Source organism: Myodes glareolus, chromosome 19 (genome assembly GCF_982192425.1).
Source record: "Myodes glareolus chromosome 19, mMyoGla1.1, whole genome shotgun sequence".
NCBI classification, from domain to species: domain Eukaryota; kingdom Metazoa; phylum Chordata; class Mammalia; order Rodentia; family Cricetidae; genus Myodes; species Myodes glareolus.
Genome location: NC_142044.1, coordinates 10,269,070 through 10,290,960, shown reverse-complemented (window position 1 = coordinate 10,290,960; position 21,891 = coordinate 10,269,070). Strand labels below are relative to the sequence as shown.

General features: G+C 40.4%; 1 protein-coding gene and 1 pseudogene across 12 annotated transcripts in view; one reads left to right on the top strand and one right to left on the bottom strand.

Moving 5' to 3' along the window:
- Positions 1–21,891, bottom strand: part of LOC125415122 (nonsense-mediated mRNA decay factor SMG5 pseudogene) — a 106,288-nt pseudogene that overhangs the window by 62,558 nt on the left and 21,839 nt on the right. For 4 of the 10 annotated variants that reach the window (XR_014998067.2, XR_014998061.2, XR_014998062.2 and 1 more), the window contains one exon: positions 7,114–7,193. The exons of 4 other annotated variants lie outside the window; for them this stretch is intronic. The product of XR_014998067.2 is annotated as a nonsense-mediated mRNA decay factor SMG5 pseudogene, transcript variant X7 (transcript). Of the gene's footprint in view, positions 1–5,152; positions 5,451–7,113; positions 7,194–21,891 lie in introns of those variants that run through there. 2 more of the 10 variants (XR_014998073.2, XR_014998074.2) reach the window with 2 other exon arrangements.
- Sybu (syntabulin) overlaps positions 13,947–21,891 on the top strand; it is a 104,045-nt gene continuing 96,100 nt past the window's right edge. For both annotated transcript variants that reach the window (XM_085678998.2, XM_085678997.2), the window contains exon 1: positions 13,947–14,086. The gene's annotated coding sequence lies outside the window, so the exon portion shown is untranslated. The remainder of the gene's footprint in view (positions 14,087–21,891) is intronic.

The window sequence follows — 21,891 nt, the reverse complement described above, 5'->3', positions numbered from 1 at the left end:
TGTAATCTGCTTCTATGATGCTGAAAAGGATGCCATCACTTTAGGGAAAAAAGCACAAAGTGAAAAGCTTCTCATTTTACGTGGGACTAGTATTAAACATTCCATGAGAAAGTAAATTTCTTTATATCTTACTTATTTTTTTTAATTGAGGCATATCTCATATAGTCTGGCATTAAACTCACTTTATATCTGAGGATGACCTCAAACTTCTGACTCACCTGTCCTCTCCTCCTGAGCACTGGACCACAGGCTGCACCACCAGGCTTGGTTTATGTAGAATTGAAGTCAAGCCCAGGGTTTTTTTGGGCATTAAGTTCTCAACTGAGTTGTATCCTTAGCTCAGAAGAAAGTTCACTATAATTATGAATACATAGTAAACCTATGAAGACAAGTTTTTATTTATCCCCATTTATTAATTTCTATTATGATTTTGGAACATAGATTAAAATTATATATATGTATATATATATATATATATGAAAAGTGAATCTTGAACTAAAGATTAAAAAATCTGTTTCAATATTAAGAAAATGACTGACAAGGGACTGGGGATGAAACAGTAGCCAATACTTACATCCAATTTCCACCTCCAGTTCAGTTAATCAGGAGTCAAGCTCTAGAAATGGATTCTGTTATACACCAGTCCTTGCCAACAGTGGCAGGACTACGTGGTATAACCTGAAAAACCTGCAGGTAAAATCTGCTGACAAAGACAGCTTGTATAGTGCCTCTACTTGACCGCGGGCCTGTATCAGAATACATGATGAAGTGCTACAGAAAACAGATACACACATACAGTGTAAACTACGAACAGGAACTTCCAAAGAACATATATCCAAAGAAAAATGGGTCCTCGTTATTACTAGTAATCGTAGGAATGCATACGACAGCGTCCTATTATTTCAGAACATGCCCCATAGAATGGCCGAAATGAAACCAAATGTCTCCAATAAAGAGGAGCTGAACGCTCAGGTGCAGCTGAAGGGGGAGACTGATAGCAGGTATCTGCTAACCATGTGTATTCGGACTTTGCTGGAACTCCATTCCTAGGCATCTGTGCATACAATCACCAAAAGATTGAAAATTATCTGTTGTGAAAATTATCTGTTGTGAAAATTATCTGTTGTGCTACCAATGACACCCTCACATTAAAAGAACAACAAATCTAAATGTCCCTCATTTAGATTACAATAGAAAAGATATGTGAATTATGTGAAATATGTGAATTCTGGTACATTTATCTGAATGAGGGCTACACAGCAATGTCTGTGAGTAAATACTAATCACACCTTTCACATGAATTGATCTCACGTGGCTTACACAGCACACATGAGATGCAAAGACTAGACCTTTAGTGGTTCCGTTTCACAAGACAGAGAAACAAATTTCTGATGCTTTAAGCCAAGGCAGTAGTTAATTTTGGAGACAAGTTACTGGGAGGAGGCCAACAGTAAGAATTTAAATTGGGAGCTGGCTGCACCTTTTACTCATCTTCTGAATCTTACACTTTTCTGAATGTAGTCCTACTTCAAACAGAGCTCACACATATGCCAATAAAACAACCCCTTGTGATCAGAATGACTTTATGTCATTAAAAAGCCGGTTTCATAATATGCTACCGTGCCCCTATTTCTGTGATTCACTAGCTTCCCACTCATTAACTAAAGTTAGGTATATGTCATCTATATGAGGGGCTGTGCTGGGTGTTGTAAGACACAAAGAACAAGCTCTAACCGCTCGCCTGCAACACAGTTGTACAGTAACGCAAATCCATTTCTGTGTATCATGTGTACTAAACATGGCAGCTTACCACACTCTCCGACTCTTACTAGGATCAAAGATCTTCATGTTATGTTTATTTTCTTCTTAGCATATTATGCCTTATATAAAGGAAAATATAATGACATTTGTGGACAGAAAAAAGTAAATGGCATTCTGTTGCGGAAACTGAAAGTAACGGAAGTGCATGAAGGAAGCATGAGATCCCCCCTCAATTCCCAGCGATTTCATTAGCCAGTTCAAGAATTAGATGAATTAAATTCACAAATGGGAAAATAAACATAACAACTCTAATACAATGTGTTTTAATTTAATGATTCCATACATTAATATCTAATAGGGTCATGTACTAGTTTAAATTTATTCCTAAAGCTCAAGAAATTTTAATTTTTAAAATAAAATATCAGTCTAAAAAATATGAGAGAATCTATAAAGTAACTGTGAAGGTTAAAGTAAGTATTTCTGAAAAAGAAGGTTATACTTCCATGTATTAAAACAGATTTTTTAAGCATATTATTCTCCTTTGAGCTACTGTCTAAGAATGCATGTGTCCCTTTACATCAGTGGTTCAACTTTTAATATAAGAGACATTTTCAAAAGCATATGAATATATTTTATAGAGCTAATCCTTTATAACCTGCAGGATTTTTACCGATTCCCAATGCAGTAATTTTTGTTTGACATTTAGGTCTTTCTTTCTGTTTGTCCTGTGGCGGTGACCTTGCATTGATTTTACCAGGCTTGTCCTGTTCTTATCACGTACGTATCTTCTACTGTAAGTTTAATACAATCCTTGAAACAAAGTGGCGATCAACAACCACCATTGTAGGACATGATCCGCTTTAACTCAATCTTTCCACATCCTGGGCTAATTCTAGGAGGAGACTGAACAGTGGAGGACTCCGTCTGGGCCAGGCAGCTTGGAAATGTCAGACTTTGGAGGAGTACTCTTAAGCCTGTGAGGGAACAACACTCTGAGCTTTACTTTAAGTGAGAGGAGGCTCCGGCCTCAGGAAAGTTTAGACATCAGACAGTACACAATAATATGTGGTGTGTGTGTTTCTTGTGCTTTTCCTTTGTTTCTTTAATTCTGTTTTGTTTGTGTTCCAGAGAAAGAGTTCATATAGTTGGGTGGGTTGGGAGGTGGAGAGGATGTGGGAGAATTTGGGGGAGGGGAAAACGATCAAATTATATTGTATGAAAAAAGTTTTGAATAACAAAGAACTTACAAGGGCTGGAGAGATGGTTCAGGGGTTAAGAGCATTGCCTGCTCTTCCAAAGGTCCTGAGTTCAATTCCCAGCAACCACATGGTGGCTCACAACCATCTGTAATGAGGTCTGGTGCCCTCTTCTGGCCTGCGGGCATACACACAGACAGAATATTGTATACATAATAAGTAAATAAATAAATATTTTTAAAAAAGAACTTACAAGAACCTGAACCTATATGTATGCATATCACATCAGGTATGAACTGAATGTTTTGGGTAGAGAGAGCCTAGCACATGATACACAACAGACGCCCAACCAGGAAGAATCATGTTGGGGAAGTCTTCTACTCCCTTCCAGACATAAGGCAGGGGTGGTTCACTGCTGTCCCCTCCACCTGCAGGCAACCAGCTTACAGGATCTGGAGCCTCTCAATAGCAGCTTCAGCCCAATTGTTCAATACTCCAGTCTCCTGGAACAGTCTTGCAAGATCTCAGTGCCAGGACTGAGGGCCGCTGGAGCCCACAGTCCTTCACTGGTTACACCTGTGCCTGGGTGGTAAGCTCAGGGCCTTACCTCCACTTATCCAGTGGTAAGACACTGGATTCTAGCTACTGCTGCAATCTAACTTCACTTATAATGAAGCTCTTCTATGGAGACATGACTATCATGAGTCCTTTTCAGTTGATTAGAGTCTAGGAAGGAGACTTAGTGTGGTCACCAATGACCACATGCCATTGTTTCAGCCTGCTGCCTGCGGTGGGTTGAATATGAGTGACCCCCATGGGCTCATATATTTGAATATTTAGTCATCTCAGAGTGGTATGAGTTGAAAGTATTAAAAGATGAGGAGGTGTGACCTTGGTGTTGGTATAACTTTGTTGGAGGATGTGTGTCTCTGGAGGTGGACTTTGAGGTTTCAAAATCCCAAGGCAGGTCTAGTGTTCTCTCTCTCTCTCTCTCTCTCTCTCTCTCTCTCTCTCTCTCTTTCTCTCTCTCTCTCTCTCTCTCTCCCTCTCTCTCTTCAGGATGAAGTCATGTGTGCTGCCATGCTCCCTGACCTAATGATAATGGACTAAGCCTCTGTTAATAAATCCTGCATTAAATGCTTTCTTTCATAAGTGTCTCTTCCCAGCAATAGAACAGTGACCAAGACACTGCCTCACAAAAATGACAGAAAATTCAGGTGATGGTAGAGTAAATAAAGAGGGAGACAGTACTGGAGAGGCAGTTGTAAGACAAATTTTAAGAGATATTTCATACTATTACAAGGAAAATCTACTTTATCTTATAGGCAATAATAAAACTATAAGAATCCTCAAACAGAGCAATTAGATGACCATATTAACTCTATTAGTAAAATTATAAGTTGATAGTTACAATACTGTGTATTTTGATTTATGAGTATTGGGATATTGGTGTTTTCTATAACATAATATTTAAGTATAAAAAAGATTTGGATTTAAACTCCTATTGTGCAAAGAACAATTAACTTTAGTTGGCAGTTTAGCCTCTTTCTAACTAAGTTAAATTCATCCTCTTTATGTATATGGTTGCTTTGACTCAATGATTAATTGAGAAACTAGATGTAGAGAACTTACCATTTGATACATAGATAGCAATGACTGCTAGAATTTTTGAATGAGAGGCTCACTGTCATGATAATGTACAATATTTCAGTTAATCACTGGCTTAACAGTGCTCAATTGCAGGGCAGGTTTTACCTCAAGGTGCATCAAAAATAACAATTGAAAATACATATGCCAAGAGCCCATCTCTAGATTCTAATTCAGCATCCCTGTAACAAGGCCCAGGTGTCTGCATTTAGGTTTCCAGGGTGTTTCAGACGCACAATCACAACCAAGAAGATGTCATGAAACACTGCCTTTAGAGTCACTAGAGTCAGTTTCACTTAAAAAGCTTAGCACCTGAGCTGGAGCTTTTTGTCACCTCTGCACTTCAGCTTCTGCCATCATGAGGGAAGAGGAATAGTGTCCTTGTTCAAATGAAATGATATGGCAAGACCTGGCTTACAGCTGGAGGTGATAATACACAGGGCCAATTTCAACAGAGGGAGCCAGGGAAAGCGACCGAAAATCACCATGGTGCACAGCTCACATCTCAATCGCTCCAAGGGTCAAAAAGGTCATGCTGTTGCCAGTAGTCAGAAACCAAGACAAGAAGAAAAAAAAATGTATTTATATATCAACGGCTACATGGACTTTCAGAGCAACCAGCTGATGAGTGGGAGGGGAGGCAGAGATGAACCGGAGGGTCCCAGAGCTGGAAGGCAAGGCGGATGATCAAAAGGTGAGGCGGGGCAGCGGGAACCAGGTGAGCTGCAAGGAAGGTGAGCAGAAGAACAGGCATGAAGAACCAGCAAAAGGGAGGGCTTGATTCCAAGGCCGTCTTCAGGGGATGCTCCTCACAGACTTCCTGCTCTAGCAGGAGCCACTCTAGGCCTGTAGGTGGAAGCGAGAAATGCATGAAAATGAAGAAGAGGAAGGTGAAGCAAGCAGGAGCAGCATCAGGTCTCCGGAGAACAGGCAGATACCCACCAGGACACAAAGCCACCAGGAAACCGTAGTTAGCTCTAACAGCAGCATCAGGTCTCCGGTGAACAGGCAGATGATACCCACCAGGACACACAGCCACCAGGAAACCGTAGTTAGCTCAAACAGAAACTTACAAGCAGGAAATTACGACACATGCGTCAAGTATGTCAGCATAATGTCTATTTTTAGGAGACAATGGAAACAGTACTTTCATTCATAGATTCATCTACTCATCGTGACGAAATAGCAATTGAATTCCTCTGATTGCCGAGCCCCATGGCAAAGTTCCTAAAGACCATGTTACATAATATGGTCTTACAACAAGAACAAGATACATCTTAGTATGATGTAGGAAGTCTTAAGATATAGTTAATACTAGGTTATCAGGAGCAGCTCTCACTGAAGTGAAGCGTTAGCACGGTAGATAGATAACATGTTCAAGGACAGGATGGTGGGGTCAGAGTAGAATTCTTATGGAGAAGTAATTCATCATGACTGTTTTAAATGTTTCATGGTACAAAAGACTATGGACAAAGGAACACAAATGGCAGGCTTTGTTAAAATGTGGGTTATTAAGGAAAAGGAAGGGATGTGAAGTCAGATGGAAAGGTGGCAGGGAGAAGTCTGGGAGGAGTAAGCAGGAGGAGAGGAGTGACAGTGACCAAAACACAGTGTATACAATATATTAAATAGTCAAGGAATAAATAAAATTCTATAATGGGAAATAAAATTTTTAAAATATATGGATGCTAAGGGGTACACATAAATTCAAACATACTCATATCATGCAAGTTAGAGTGACAATTCTATTTAAAAATAAGCTGGTTCAAGCATACGATATAAACAAGAAATTTCTGAGTAGAACCCCAGAAACACTGGCACTAAACCTAAGACTGACAAATCAAATTCCATGGAAGTATAAAGCTTAGGCACAGCAAAAAGAAACTATCAACAGAATAAAAGGCCTATAGGAGGAGAGGGAAATTTGTCAGCTATACTTCAGAGAGGAGGCTAACATTTAGGCATTCTGAAGAGTTGCCAAAATAAAACACCAAACCAGCAAAACATCGAAACAACAAAGGGGCCAGCTGTTATAACAGAAAGTTCTCAAAGGAAAAGTGCAAAGAGCCAGTGAGCGCTGTGAAAGGTGTCCTATGACTCCAGCCATCAAACGATGCAAACTAGAACTATTTTAAGAAAGCCGCCTCATCCAGTCAGAATGACCACCGTGAAGAAAACAAATGACAACAACAGAGATAGGGATATGGGAAAAGAGGGACCCTCATTCATTGTGGGTGGCTGCGTAAACATTGCAGTCACGACACAACTCAAAGTCAACGACAAGACATTTTTTTCAGAAGGGAGAATTCATTTAGGACATGAAATACTTGCGTGAGAGGAGAGACCCTGTGACATAAGTCTGGGCAACCATTCCAAAAAAATCCAGATATTTCCATCATTAGGAATTATGTGAAGATCTCACTTAGTTATAATGTTGCTTATTATATCATTTAATATACGTGTATGTCTTAAGTAAATATGTAATTAAATCTAATGTACGCATACTTACACATTTGTCATTACCAAAGGTGGCAAGTCGGTTCTACTAGAATGTTGATCCTATTGGTCACAGCGACTGCCCAGGGAACTCTGTCAAGGAAGCATGTAAGACCACCTTTAAGCTTAGGAGGACGAGCAATAATTAGATTTCTGCTTCTCTGGCAGCTGTCTGCTTTGGATAGGAGGGATGGAGTTCTGGTATTTGCTATCCTACCCTTAGACACTTCATACCCTGAAAAACTTGCTAAGTATGCCCTTGCCACTTAAAGGGATGGTGATTGGCTTCCACAAGAACTGAAAAACACCCTTGCACATGAAAAATTAGCTTTCTCCAAGGGAGTCTCAGTGGAGGAAGAAACACTCTTAAGGTAAGTCCTATGCTCAGCAGTAGATAGCCAAAACAAAATGAACTCAACAGCATCTTTGAGGGTCCATTGTCTCATAACATTGTCAGGGTATTTTCTCTCACATTATAGGTCCTTTGTGTATATACTGTGGCTTCTGTTTTTGTGTCTTTAAGGGATTCCTATATTGTGAGCATATGAGTCTTTCTCACTATCTGTGTTTCTTGTGGTTTTTCTGTTTTGACCAATTCTGAAGTGTTTGTTTTGTTTTATCTCACTGTATTCTATTTTATTATTGTTCCTTAGATGTCTGTTTGTATCTACTGTATTCAAAAGATAATAACAGAGCATATAAGGAGTGACTAAATGCTGCTACAATAACATAATGCAAGGCAAAGACTTCTGCATTAAGGTGTGAAATAGTCACTGTGACACAGACATACATTTACTTTCTGTGCCAGACACTGTGCAAGGTAGTAGAGACATGATATAAATAATAAGACATGTCAATGGTAAGAACTCCTAAACATTCTTTTCTGAAGTCCCTTAATTCTTAGTCTCTCTAGCAATGGAGAATCCAGCTTAGTCACAGGAGAAGTGTGTCGAATTTCTAAATATACACATCTTGAAATAATGTCACTAGATGAGCCTAGTGTATCACAGTTTGCTTTTTGGAAGTCACAGCTGTCCTCTCCAGGACTTCATCCGGCTGCTGCATCTACACTGCTCACTACATCCGTGTCTCTGTATTAGTCACACGGCAACAAGAGCCCCGGAGCTCTACCATCATGCAAGACCTTCTGAACAACTCTCATAATTATGGATAACCTGTGAAACAGTGTCTGGACCCCAATGTATATGCCACACCCCCATAGTGGGCACAACCCTTATCTCTTCATAACATAGAAGCGTGCTACTGGGCTGACTTCTTGGTCAAGAGTTACCTTCAGAGTGGTCCCAGTTTGCCATGCCTGACATAAAATTGTAGAAGACACTGATTCCCACTTGATAAAAATCTGTTCCTCCTTTACATAAAACTACTGCAATAGCTGCATTCAGCCTTCTGCTCAAAATTGCATAGTATGAACAAACATGATAACAACAGGAAGCTGTTACAATTACAGATCAGAAGCAACTCTCGATAATGGAATTTCATGTTCAAACACAGTTCTCAAGAATTGATGTCCAGCCTTACTGAGTCTCCTTCGATCTCCAGACTCCTACTCAAAAATCCCTTTATGGTGCTTGATTGTTATTTAAGATATCGTATAAGCAGAGAAAAAGTAATCATTTCTCCCATTTCCGTCCAAACCCATCACCACAATCCTGCTCCATCTAAGAAAACTGTATAGCTAATCAGTTGTTCAGGCAAAAAGTCTGACATTCTTGACTCTTTCTCCCCATAGACGTCTTATTCAAATGACCAGTAAATCCTGTCAGCCTGACGTCTAACCAGTCTGAAATGTTTTTACTTCTTGTTATCTTTTAGCCTCTGAACTCATTGCTACATCTCCACTTCTAAGACCTTTAAGACAGAGGCTCACGTGACTGCTAGCTCTCTTGGTTAGGCCACCAGGTTTCAGAAGGCAGGCAAGGCAATCATGTCGTGCTTCGCTGTGTTTCTAGCAGCAAGCTGCCGTACAGGAGCCGCTCCATAAACTTACTGCTTCTTTCCATGGAACCACCATTATACATACGGAATTAGACTACATAGATTCCCTCCAAACCCTTCCAAATATCTCTTCCCACACTCCTTTAACATCCATGGGCTCTTTTTGTCATTGGTGGCACCACCTTTTCAGTATAGAATTTTCAACAGTATTCTTAGGTGTGCTAGGAAGATTGCAGACAACTTATGAATATTTGTGCCTTCACATATAAAATAAGGCAAACTAGAGATCGAGGCTAGCCTGGTCTACAGAATGAGTTCCAGGATAGCTGGGTAACGCTGTCGCCAAAAGACTAAATAAGTAAATAAATAAATATATATATATATAGGCAAATTAAGCAATCTATAAATTCCCTATCCATGCAAATCTCTACAACTGTGTGTGTGTGTGTGTGTGTGTGTGTGTGTGTGTGTGCAAAGCTGACTGGAATTACAGAATATTCCTTTTCTACTCAATCCACTCTGTGATTTCCACTTGGGTCCCTTTTGATTATATATCTGATAATACACATGTAGTTCCAATTCACAGAGCACTTTTATTTCTGTCACCTACTTTGACATTCACCTGACAGTCGCTGGACATTGTGCTATTTCTACCTCACAGAAGACGCTCTCTAGGCTCAGAAAGGCTATGAGATTTCTTCAAATTTGACATCTATCACATTTCATTTAACCAATCTATTATGAATAAAGCATAATTATCAGTATTATAAATTTTTATAATCATGGTGTGCACCAGGAACTTTCTAAAATATTATTTAGACTAATATTTACCACTACATATATGGCTTACGGAATTCTAACACTTTGTTCCAATCTTCATAAGGGTGCATTGAGAGGACTCTAATGCAATGCACCTTTAAGAGAGTCTTTGCCAGTTTGGTTTGAGTATTGCAATGGCTGATCTTTATGGTCACTTTGAATGGTTCAGAATCATCAAGGCAACAGACCTCCGGACGAGTCTGTGAGGGAGTTTCCAGAGACATGTAACTAAGGAGGGAGACTCCCCCTGCATATACAGTACCTTTTCATGGGCTGGGATGAGGTGGTATAAAAAAGAAAGGAATCAGAGAGTAAATACTCATCTCTCCGCCAGCTCCTGCAGACACAATGTGACAGCCACTCCACAGGACTACCAATGTGCGCTCTGTGTTGCTGAGGTTCCCTCTTAGAATGTGAACCAAAATACATTCTCCCTTCTGGAAGCTTCCCACCCCCCACTTAGGTATTTTGTCACAGCAATGAGAAAAGAAAAGACCCATGAGACCAAAACTCTCCCCCTCTCAATACAAGAGGCCTGACTTCTCTTACTTGTATATGACTTTGAAGGAGTGACTGCCTCCAGAAAGCTGCTGCCATGAGTAGGCGTTAGGATAATGTGAAAGGTTTGACTGCCAGATAGCATGTCAGTACGGACAGGGAAAGTGCCATGCAGCTCCACCCCTAGATGAAAAGCTACAGGTGTTCAATGGCTGCTGAGAAGAAAATCAATTTCCTCTCCAAATGACCTCCTACATCAGGTGTACAATCTCAAATGGTCATCCCTGGACACATATACATATAACCAACAATAATTGACTAAGTAGGGTATATATCCATGTGTGTATACATTCATATATGTGTTATGCATACATGTGTGCATACATGTGTGCATAAAGAAGAGATTGTGAATTTGGGAGAGAGAAGAAGGAAAGGAATGACATAGCTACTGTACTAATGAATGAAACTCTCAAAAATTAAAGTTAAAGAAAAATAATAAAGATTTAGCTGCAATTTAGCCTACATGTATTTGTTATATCCACAATTTCAAACGTTCCTTTTATATCCATGCAGTATGTTGTCAAGGAATGATGACCCAAACTGTTGGGAAGCCCTCCACCTTGGTATCACAGTATAATCATCACTGTGCCCACTCTGATGAAAAGCATTTCTACCAAGATTTCCATAGTGATATTTTGTTTGTGATCCAACAAATAAAGCTTGCCTGAAGATCAGAGTGTAGAGCTAAGACCCTAGATAGCCATAGAGGCCAGGCAGACACCTTTCATCCCAGCACTCAGGAGACAGAAGCAGACAGAAGTCTGTGAATTCAAGGTCACTCTGGGTTACACGAGATTGAATCTGTCTAAAATAGAAACAGAGCTCACCGAAAGGTGAGCCCAGCACTTGGGATCACAGGCCTTTAGTACCAGTACTAGGGAGGTGGAGACAGGAGGTACATGGCTGGGCAGAGAAAGGTGGAAGGAGATAGGAATTTAAGGTGGGAGGAGATAGGAGCTCAGAGGAGTCTGAGGATTCATAGGGACAGGACCGCCTTTGTTCTGAGGGTTCCATTGAGGTAAGAACTAGTGACTGGTTGTTCTGCATCTCGGATCTTTCAGCTTTCACCCCCTAACATCCGACTCCAGGTTTTTATTATTGAGACCAATTAAAATTCATGCTACAGATTTACCTTCTCTTTCCATTTCTAGTCTGCTTAACCCTCGTCTGGATGGTCTGGAGCTGCCCATCAATCAGTACATGTAATCCTTCCCCTTTCTTCGCATGATAGCTTTCAGTCCCAACCCTCACACCCAACCTACCATGAGTTATGTTTTTAACATTTCAATCTTCTGTATAAAAATTAGGAGATGTTTTCTTCCAAGCAGGTGGAATCTATATTGCAGGGACAGGGCTGTTTCACTTTAAAACGAATCACCCAAATTTCTATTGTATTTTTTCTTCTAGCTCCACAATATCTTTAAAGGATTCAAAGGCAGTTCAAGGGGCACGGTATCTGTTAGCTCGGCTATTGACAGAGGAAACCAAATTCCTAGGGCACAGTCCTAAAAGAACTGAAGTCAAACTGATGAGGGAAATACAGGACAACCAGCAATTTTAACCCAAAGCCATGAGGTGGGGGTGGGGAGGGACTTACATCCATCCTTTAAAAGACAATAGAAGATTAAATTCAAAGGTGGGATCCTGAACAGAAGTTGAGGGGGTGGGCAAAGAGCACACTAATATCTATTAATGTCAAGATTTAAAAGGAAAGAGAGAGGTGGAGGGAGGGAGGGAGGGAACTGGAGATGTCAGGGAAGGAGAAAGGGATTTATAAAACTATCTGAGTTGAAGTTTAGGGACTATGATACTACCCAGAGGAAAGGGGATGAGACAAGACAGGAACAACCTTTCCTGCAGAATGCTTCCTGCAGGCATACAAATGCAGAGCAAAAGTAAGACAAAAAAAAAAAAAAAACAGCAAGAAAGTGCCCCGCCCCCTCGGCATGCAGAACTCTTTAGCCAACTTTGGTGGGTACCCTTTACCCTTAGTTGATCAGAGGAGGAGCCAACTGTGGGAGCCAGCCATGGTAAGCTAAGTCTGGGCAGGTCACCCAAAGGAAGTTCTTTACGTCCAACCATTATTACCTGCCGGAGTATAACTTGGCCCTTGATAAATTTAATAAGAGGCCTGAGTCTCAGTTTACCCTGAAGCAATACCTGGTAGCAGGAAAGAACCACAAGCTGAGATTATCCAGCCCCCACCCAAGAGAAGACCTTTCAAAGGAAATGCCTGGCATTCCAAGCACTGTAGATAAAAAAACACCTGTCAGTGCACACTCACCCGGACACCCCTGGACAAATGTCAGCCAATCAGGGGTCCTGAGCCTCAGAGACCCCCTCACTCCCACCTTTACTACTATAAAAACCCAACTCTAACTGAGCTCAGGGCTCTCTGGTTATTCCAATACGTTGGACATGCGGAGAGACCGAATTTGCAAACTTGCATAAAATAAACGCTCTTTGCTTTTATATAGGGGACTGGTTTCCTTGTTGGCTTGCGGGGATTGCGCAGATCTGGGCATAAAACCAACAGCTAGTGCTGAAGAGTTCTAAGGGCTTGGAAGTTCAGGGCAGACTACTTAGAACTGTAATATTTCTGGTGAGAGCAAACATCTTCCTGCTGGTCTCTTCGGAATCTTACCTTTCCAGAACAGCAGATACAGAAGTTGTTACTTAGTTTTGCATTGTAAATTAAAATTGGATTTCTCTCCAGTCTCTGGAATCTTTTCAGCCTTTCCTAAAAAGAGCACAAATTCTATCTCTGTTTCATTAGCTTTTAAAGAAGTTAATTTGTTATTATTGTTTTTGTCCGTGCTATTGTCCCCTAAGAACCAGAAAGTAAATGGCCGTGTACGTCCCCAGGTCAGAAATCTGAGCACTTAGACAAACACCTTGAGTGGAGGAAGTAGGCAAGGTCATTAGTGAACTTGGAAAGGGTCTGCAGCTGCACAAGTGTTCTCAGTTGGCTCCTTAGGTGATTCCAAGCAGCCTTTGATAGTGAGGGGAATTCTTCCGAGGACAGGCTATCCTAAAGGCCACCTTAGGTTCCTGCTGCTGTTTCCAAGGTTTTACAGAGAACTTCTGCCCCAGGCCCACGGCCACCCCCAGGGCTTCAGTGTAGCCCTGCAAAACAGACACTCATCTCCCGCCCTAGATGGGGCTCCCCCAACTGGCGAGAACTAGAGGCTCTGCAGTGCGACACCCCACTGGGAGCTGAATCTCCAGCCTGAGCTTGTGTTCTACACAGGCCCTGGTGACAGCGGCCTGACCTTCGGTTTGAGAGCTCCAGAGAAGAACCCTGGGTGTAATCGGTCCCCTGGTAGCCAGCGTCTTTGCGTCCCCACCTACCCGTGCCGAGTCTCTGGTCTCCGGCGCGTGTCCCCACGTGTTCTGAAGCCCCAGGTGCCGCCGCGCTGGCTCCAGAAACCAAGAGGCCGCGGGGACCCGAGCGCACCGGCTGCCGCCAAGCCACGTGTGCTAACCGGGGTGGCGCGGGCGGAGCGGGCCAGGTCCGGCTCCTCCAGCCCAAGCGCAAACCCGCTGTCACGCGCCGTGTCGCAGGCCGGCGGTCCAGCCCGGTCCCAGCTTCCAGGGTGCGCGGGGACACCTTCTGGACAGCGCAATGGACACGGTCTGCAAAGGAACCGGTAAGATGCACGCTTTGGTGTCAGTGCCTGTGGGCACCGGAGGGCAACCAATGCCTTGAGTTCACGAGGACAGAGAGAACGGCTGAACCCAGAACCATCCCTTTCACTGAAAGAGGTACCTGGGGTGCACTGTACAGACTCGAGGAGGTCATAGGAAATTGGACACAGAGATGCTTTCCACAGAGGGACACTAAGGCAAAAGCAGTCCTGCCTGATTGGCTATTCAAATAGTCTGCCTGGAATCTGCAACAGTCAGTTTGGCTGGCTAGACCAGCATGTTGGCTATCAGTTTTGGATGTCCCTTGCCTGATGTTTCTCAGAAGCCAGGCTTGGAAATGGTGCCCTTTGAAAGGGAAGGTTTCAATAAAAAGGTATCTAAGAGTTCTCTGGGGGATGAATCGCTCCCAAGTCCCCAGCCTTCATGTTGCAGCTTCCTGGGTGATTTTTCATAAAGATATACTGAGGTGAAAAAGATAACCTGAATTTCATTGCTATGTTGTTGAAAATGGTAGCACAAGCTAAAATGGGTGGCGTCAACAGCTGTCAGTATGTAATGGGATGGGTTGTAGAATGTGTGAGGAGCCATCTAAATCTTCCGTTGAAGAAGCCACTTGGGGATGCTTTTTTCCTGCTGTTTTTATTTTCCCCAGTGAGGTGGAGACAGATGAGGGATTGTCTACTGACTGCCAGGGTCCTCTGCAGGGTCTTACTTTGTGACCACGGAGCATGGGCAACTCTACTGGTAAAAGCCCTTTTCTAGAAAAGAGCCAAACTTGAATCCCCTGCAGTTCAGAATCTTGCATCTGAGATTCTGCTGCAGCCCTGCCAGCCCGATTGTTTATCCAGGGGTACAGATGGTGGGTGTCTGTTTTTACCCCAAAGGGAACCCTTAGGGCAGAAGGACTTAAACAGACTTTCTCTGACAAACTTTCTCCGCGTGGCATTTGTCACTGTGAAAGCAGCAATATTACTATAATGCAAATGTTGGTTACTTTATTTGACAATGGCACTATTTAAATAAAAGAACATGTAAAGCAGAGCGGTCAATCTACTTTAATTTGTATTTCATTAGCGTGACATGGACTTTATAGTTAAAGTCTTTAAGGTAATGTCTTCCTTAAACTAAGCAATCAGATATATTAAGTGGGGCTACTCTGAAAATATTGGGCCCCGATTTCGTAGTTTTATTTACTTGAGTGTGTGCACATGCAAGTGTCCTTAGGTGCATGAATCCTGTGGATCCTGTGCGGAGTTCATGGGACAACTTTTAGGAGTCGGTTCTCTTCTCCTACCTTACAGGTTTGGGGGTGAACTGTGTTCATAAATGATTCTATCTTTAAGAAATCTGGGGCCAGGGGCTGGAGAAATGGCTCAGTGGTTAAGAGCACTGACTGCTCTTGCAGAGGACCCGGGTTCAATTCCCAGCACCCACATGGCAGCTCACAACTGTCTGAAGATCCAGTTGCAGGGGATCTGACACCTTCACACCAATGCACATAAAATAAAGTTAAAATAAACCATAAAAAATATTTAAAAAAAAAAAAAGAAATCTGGGGCCAGGCGGTGTTGGCGTACACCTTTAATCCCAGCACTCGGGAGGTAAAGGTAGATGGATCTCTGTGAGTTTGAGGCCAGCCTGGTCTACAAGAGCTAATTCCAGGACAGGCACCAAAAACTACAGAGAAACCCTGTCTCAAAAATTCAAAAAAAAAATCTGGGAATATAAATCAAATTTGGATTTCTAAGGTCGAGTCTTTTAAGGAGTTTCTACTGTGAAGATTGGAAGAATCCCCATGATATTCAAAGGCAATCCTAAAAAAGTCAGGAAGCTAAATCATTGGTAGTCATGGAGACTAAGTTCTTTGCAATGCTAGACAAGTCTCTATATATGCTTTCTCCATGGAAAATACGGAACTCCAATACAGGACTCCAAAACTGTCCATTTTACTGGTGTCCTTAATAATTTCCACCATCGTCAAATATGAGCTACTTTATTTACTTAATATTATTTAAACACACTATGTTTTTCATTGGGCTTTATCTGTGAAATGAAACCCACAAAATACCAAGTTCTATAAGTTATCATTTTTCTACTGTGTAGAAAAATGCATATATAACTTTTAAAGAGTTATCTGGGAATCACCCCAAATCATCTGTGAACCCTCGGTTTGCACATGGGAAGAGAATGCAAGGTGTGAGCATGCTCTAGGGAGTGACGAGGAAGACTGTTTCACAGAACAGCAGAGAACGTATTGGAGTCAAGTATCCTTACTTTGAAATGAACTCAGAACTCACACAACCACAGTATATTTCCTGGCACCCCACCGCAAATTCTCAGTAATATTATCATGTAGCACTTTCCAGAAGCCTCTCTGAAGTCCATATGCCTTCCCACATGCCCCAAGCTGACAGACAGCCTAGGGGCCAGATTCAACCCACAAATGTATCTACTTCGTTTTAAAAATCGGGAAGACGTTTACTTAAAAAAAAGGTTGAAATTAAAATTTTTAAAAATTAAAGAGAAATTGCTTTTAGAAATCCAAATTTCTAGTTTCAGAGGGGCTGACAGGCTTTTTCTAGCAAGCGCACAGGCTTTTCCTCAGAGTGTGTCCGCTTCTGTTCTATTGAGCTTACTTATGGACTGTCGTAAGCATCTGAGCTTCGTGACCTATGCCTTAAAGCACCTTCCAGATCTACTAATCCCACACCATCTGTAGATAAATAAATAAAAGTAATGTGAGCTAGGTGTGGACAAAGGCATTACTTTGAGCACCAATTTTTCCTTACTAATTGCTCAGAAAACACTTCACGTCAGTTAAATTTTTAAATATTTAAGATATTTAAACATGATCTATAACTACTTAAATATTTAAATAAAAATTAGAATGAATTTAAATTTCATTCAATTTAATATTAAATTTAACAATTTAAAGATTTAACTGAAATAAAATATATAAAAATATTTACATATTATTTAAAAATTAAAAATGTAAGTCTTAACAGTTCTAGTAGCCCTTCCTTCTCTAGTGTCTGAAACAGCAAAATTAGATGCTTTCTTTTGACATTTGAGCTTTTGGGCATGCAGTGGGGATCTTCACCAGGATTCTTTAGAGATGTTCACAGTGCTGCCATGGTGCTGTTGATTCTGTTCTGTTGACCAAAGATGCCACGCAAAAGCCTGGCTGTGATCAACCAGCTGTCAGATGTGCTAAGTGCTATTTTCCATCCTAAGCCACTTAAAAGCTTGGTTCTGCAGATTTTACCTTGGCAATTATTTTTGTTTCCTTCAAATATAATTCAAATGAATGTGGTTTTCATTTCTTTATATTTTTGCAAGTCACAGTTAAATAACTTTCTAATCTTCCTAATCTCTGAAATGAAGTCTTCCTGTATCACATGTGTCTGAAATCAAAACTTTGGATTTTTCAGTTATTCACATTAGTTATATTAGCAGTAATAATGTTTATTATCATATTTTGCTTGAATATTTAACTAGCTAAACTTCATCATTGACTGCAATAAATGATAGTAAAATAGTAGAATGAGATGGATTCGGCCCTCTAAGTTGAACTGCAGGTGGACTAGGGAAGGAAAAGACAATAAGAAGCTATCTGTTTCTCAAAAAAATATGAATGTATAAAATAGGAATTTAATCTCAAAAGAGAACAATTTTTCTTATTCCCCACAGAAAATGATGAACCTTTGACAACTCAACCTAAGACAGTTTCCTGTGTTAAAACCATAAAAATGCACTAAGCGTGCACTTCTTTCCCTGGGGGAGAGTGACTGATCTTTACTGTGAACAGAGAATGGGGTAGAAGACAATATTAACCAACATTCTCCCTACATTCTTGGTTCAACTTGTGCCCAGGGAAACTCAATCTGTAATTTCCTCAGTTTCACTCCATTAATACACATTAAACTAACTTTAAAAGCCATGGAGTAATAGTCTGAGTGAGTAGGTGCTATTAAACCTAATGACACCTTTGACGCATTTATTAACATGATGCATGCCTTTGAAAGGGCCATTGTGTTTCCATAAGATAGAGAGGAGTAAACTTTCTACTATCTAGGTGGACATCCTTCCATACTCATTTGTCTCTTATGTTTGAAAAAGAAAGGTAGATAGAATCAGATTATATCTTTTTCTGTAATTGTATCTTTTATATTTTTAGATTATAATGTAATTATATCATTTCTGCCTTCCCTTCCATCCCTCTAAACCTTCCTGTACACCCTTTCTTGCTCTCTTTCAAATTCATGGCCTTTTTTCAATAGTTTTTGGTGTGTGTGTGTGTGTGTGTGTGTGTGTGTGTGTACATGTATTCCTAAATACATAAATACAAACTTCTCAGTCTGTACAATTTTACTTGTATATATGTTTCAGGGCTGATCATTTACTACTGAATGATCAATTATTGTCTCTTCCCTGGAGAAGGCTTTCACCCCCTTTCAACATTCCTTACCTGCTTATAGTTCCCTGTATAAGGTTGAAGATTAGTGTGTTTATTGCTGTTGTCCTGGTTCAGCTCATGCTTAGGTAGGCATGTTGGTGAGACTTGGTGTGTGTCGCTTTTACCATTCTTAGGAGATAGAATCTCACAACAAGTTCCCTGGTTCTCTGGCTTTTACAATCTTCCCACCCTCTCTTCTGCAGTGATCCCTGAAAGTCTGTCATCTGGGCTGACAATGCTCCCTCCAAAAGCCAAAACCACATAGTGAAAACCTCAGCACTAGGCATGATAAGCCCTCTTTTGATTTGTTGATCAGGATTGTTCAAGAAACTCTCAAAACACTAAAGACTATTGCTATTGACAATAGTGACCTTGGTGTCCCTCAGGGGCAGGAGAAGATAAGCTCCTGTTGTTGAAGACACCACGTACTTGAGATACAGGAAGCTGAGGTCTCTAAGCTAGAACTGACCTAAAAGGACTAGCTTCCATGGTACCAGAAAGCATCAAGTAAGCTTCTAAAAATAAGGCAGTAACCAACTCTTCTTCCTAGCTGCTTATGATGCTTATGAACCACAACCACCACCCCCATGGCATGATAAACTGAAGGAAGGGTACCGTAGTGACACACACAGCCTGGAAGTAACTGACAGCTCTCTGATTGGACTTAGAACTCACTCAACAAGAAGTAAGTCATGCCTAGTACTGGAAAGCCTAGCAAACTACTGAAGTTAATGAAGTCCTGGATCTTGGAGAAGTACCCCCAACCACCAATTTGCTAAGCCAGTATAATCCTCCACTACATCCTAAATATGTGTCCTTATATCCAGAGGTAAGTGTAGTCCTCACCCCACATCAAGGAAACTTCGCTTTGCAAAAAATGTAGACTATTAGAGAAAACCATAATCAATCAATACGTAGAATTGTGGAATCTAGTCTGAACTGATACATCTTCAAAACCGATCTTACACCTAAGGTTATTTATTTTCTTATTACTGAAAATACTTTTATCTTATGATACATTCTGATCATGGTTTCCTCTCCCCTATTTCCAGACCATCCCTACCTCCTCAACTATACAAATCTTTTGTGGTTTGCGGGGAGGAGGGTGTTCTTTTTGTGTCTGTGATCCTTCTGCTTTCTCTTCGTTATTGTTTGCTTTCCATCTGACTTGTTTGTTTTCATTTGCGTGTTTGTTTTCTAAGTGTATTCCTTAGCCCTAACCTAAGCGAATGTTTCTTGGGCGTTCTGTCCATGGTGCTGAATTGGTCTCTTTCTCTGAGACCCACGCTTCCACTACATGAAGAAGGAAGACTGGTATTTCTCCAAGCTAACAACTTTAAAAACATAAATATAAGGCTGGATGGTGGTGGTACACACCTTTAATCCCAGAACTCTGGAGGCAGGGACAGGCTGAAACCTGATTTTGAGATCAGCCTGGTCTACAGAGGGAGTTCCAGGACAGCCAGGGTTACACAGAGAAACTCTGTTTCAAAACACAAAACAGACAAAAAATAAATAAATAAAAATAAATATAAATTGAGAAATTCATGTATTATACATCGATGTAATTATTATAAAAGAAAATGTGAAAACATTACTAGTTTGTGTATTTGAGGAATTTGGGAGGGAAATAGCAAGTGTTCTACCTTGGTTTTTCATCTTTTAACTCTTACAGCTCCTTCATTTACAAAACTGTAGTATGGCAATAATATTGCTAGTCACTAACTTCTGTTCATTTACCAGAAACTTTGCAGTTTATATTTTGAAAGGAGAATACTTTGAGTATTCTTCATGCAAATTCAAGCAAGGCAAAGCCGTGCACATTCTAATAATGAGCCATAATTTGCATTCCCTTTTACATACCCATAGAACACTAATGATCAGTTTTGAGATTAATTCGCTGAGACATATAGTTCTGAGGATAAGAAGCCATAAAAGTTAATAGTTGTTGAACATATATTGAAAATAATACCACAAGCAGGGCATATCACTACAACACAACATCAGTGAGGGATTGAACCACTTTTGTATTTTTTTACTGATTTATTATATCTATTCCCCAGCTCAGTTCCTAACATATAGTAAGTGTTTAGTTCCCATTAGATGCACAAATTAGAATCTGAATGATGGGAGAAATCCAAAAAGAACAATAATTGGTGGCATGGATCCGATGATACCCCTGATCAGATGAGGTATCGCCGTTAGAGAGGAGATGCATTCACCAATTACCAAATTAGAGAATCGATTATTTTGTTTTCTCCAATGTATTAAAATATTAAGAGCAGAAATAGTGTTTTTTTAATTAGTGTATATTAAACGTTCTATACTTGGTGTGTTTCCTCTCTAGTGTGTCTTTAATATTCATACAGCTATTATCAGTTTTCTTCAGATGTGGGAAGTTAACCAACTTGCTTAAATAACCTGGCAAATGAATAAGAACTAAAAGTATTTAATGACTAATTTTTAGCTTTTAAACAACTACCATCCCCAAATTTCAGACAACTTTAGCACTTAAGTGTCGTATTATTTTTCTTATTGCCATCTAAGTTAAAGCTCTTCAAAACTCTGCCCCACCTGACCAGTTTCTAACAAATTTCTCATGCATAAATACTTTTCCTTTTCTAGGTAGCTGGGGTTACCTGGGAAATAGAGAATGAGAATGACGTCATGGAAAATGAATGACAGCTGGTGCTCTCAGGCAGCAGTGTTTCCTGACACTCCTCTAGAGGCATCATTTCCAGCAGTGTATTCTGCCCCACAGTAAATGGTGTCTAATTACAAACAGGAAATGCCCTGCAAAGGGAAATATCTTCTACTTTCCAACAAGGTCTATATCAAACATTTGGACATATTGACCAATTCTGACTTACACATTAAAATGATTACAGAAACATCTCTAATAAAGCCACCAATTGTTTATACACTTCCCCAACGTGATTGCAATTTTTATGTTGTCCTTTTGAGATTAGAACTTGCAAATCCAGCATCTCTTTTGCATTGCTAATCATCATTAGCATGCATCCAGAAAACTCACCAATCACCTTAAGTCAACTCGAAAATAACAATATTCCCATAAAGAGTGCTGGGAGAAAGGAATCTGTAGAGAAGTTATAGTAAGTATGCAAAATTCTTACCATTCATAAATTAGCACTCTGATATTCAGTGAAGGAAATCAAAGTTGAAAAACTAAAGTAAATACTGATAAAAAAAATCTTACATACTAAGAATCCCTTTTTATTCCATTGCGAAAGGCAAAAGACAATCCAGGTTTCTTTGATGAAATGATGATAGAGCTATGTATTAGATGAAGTGGTTGATAGGTTATTATGTGATTATGTATGTGATTATATA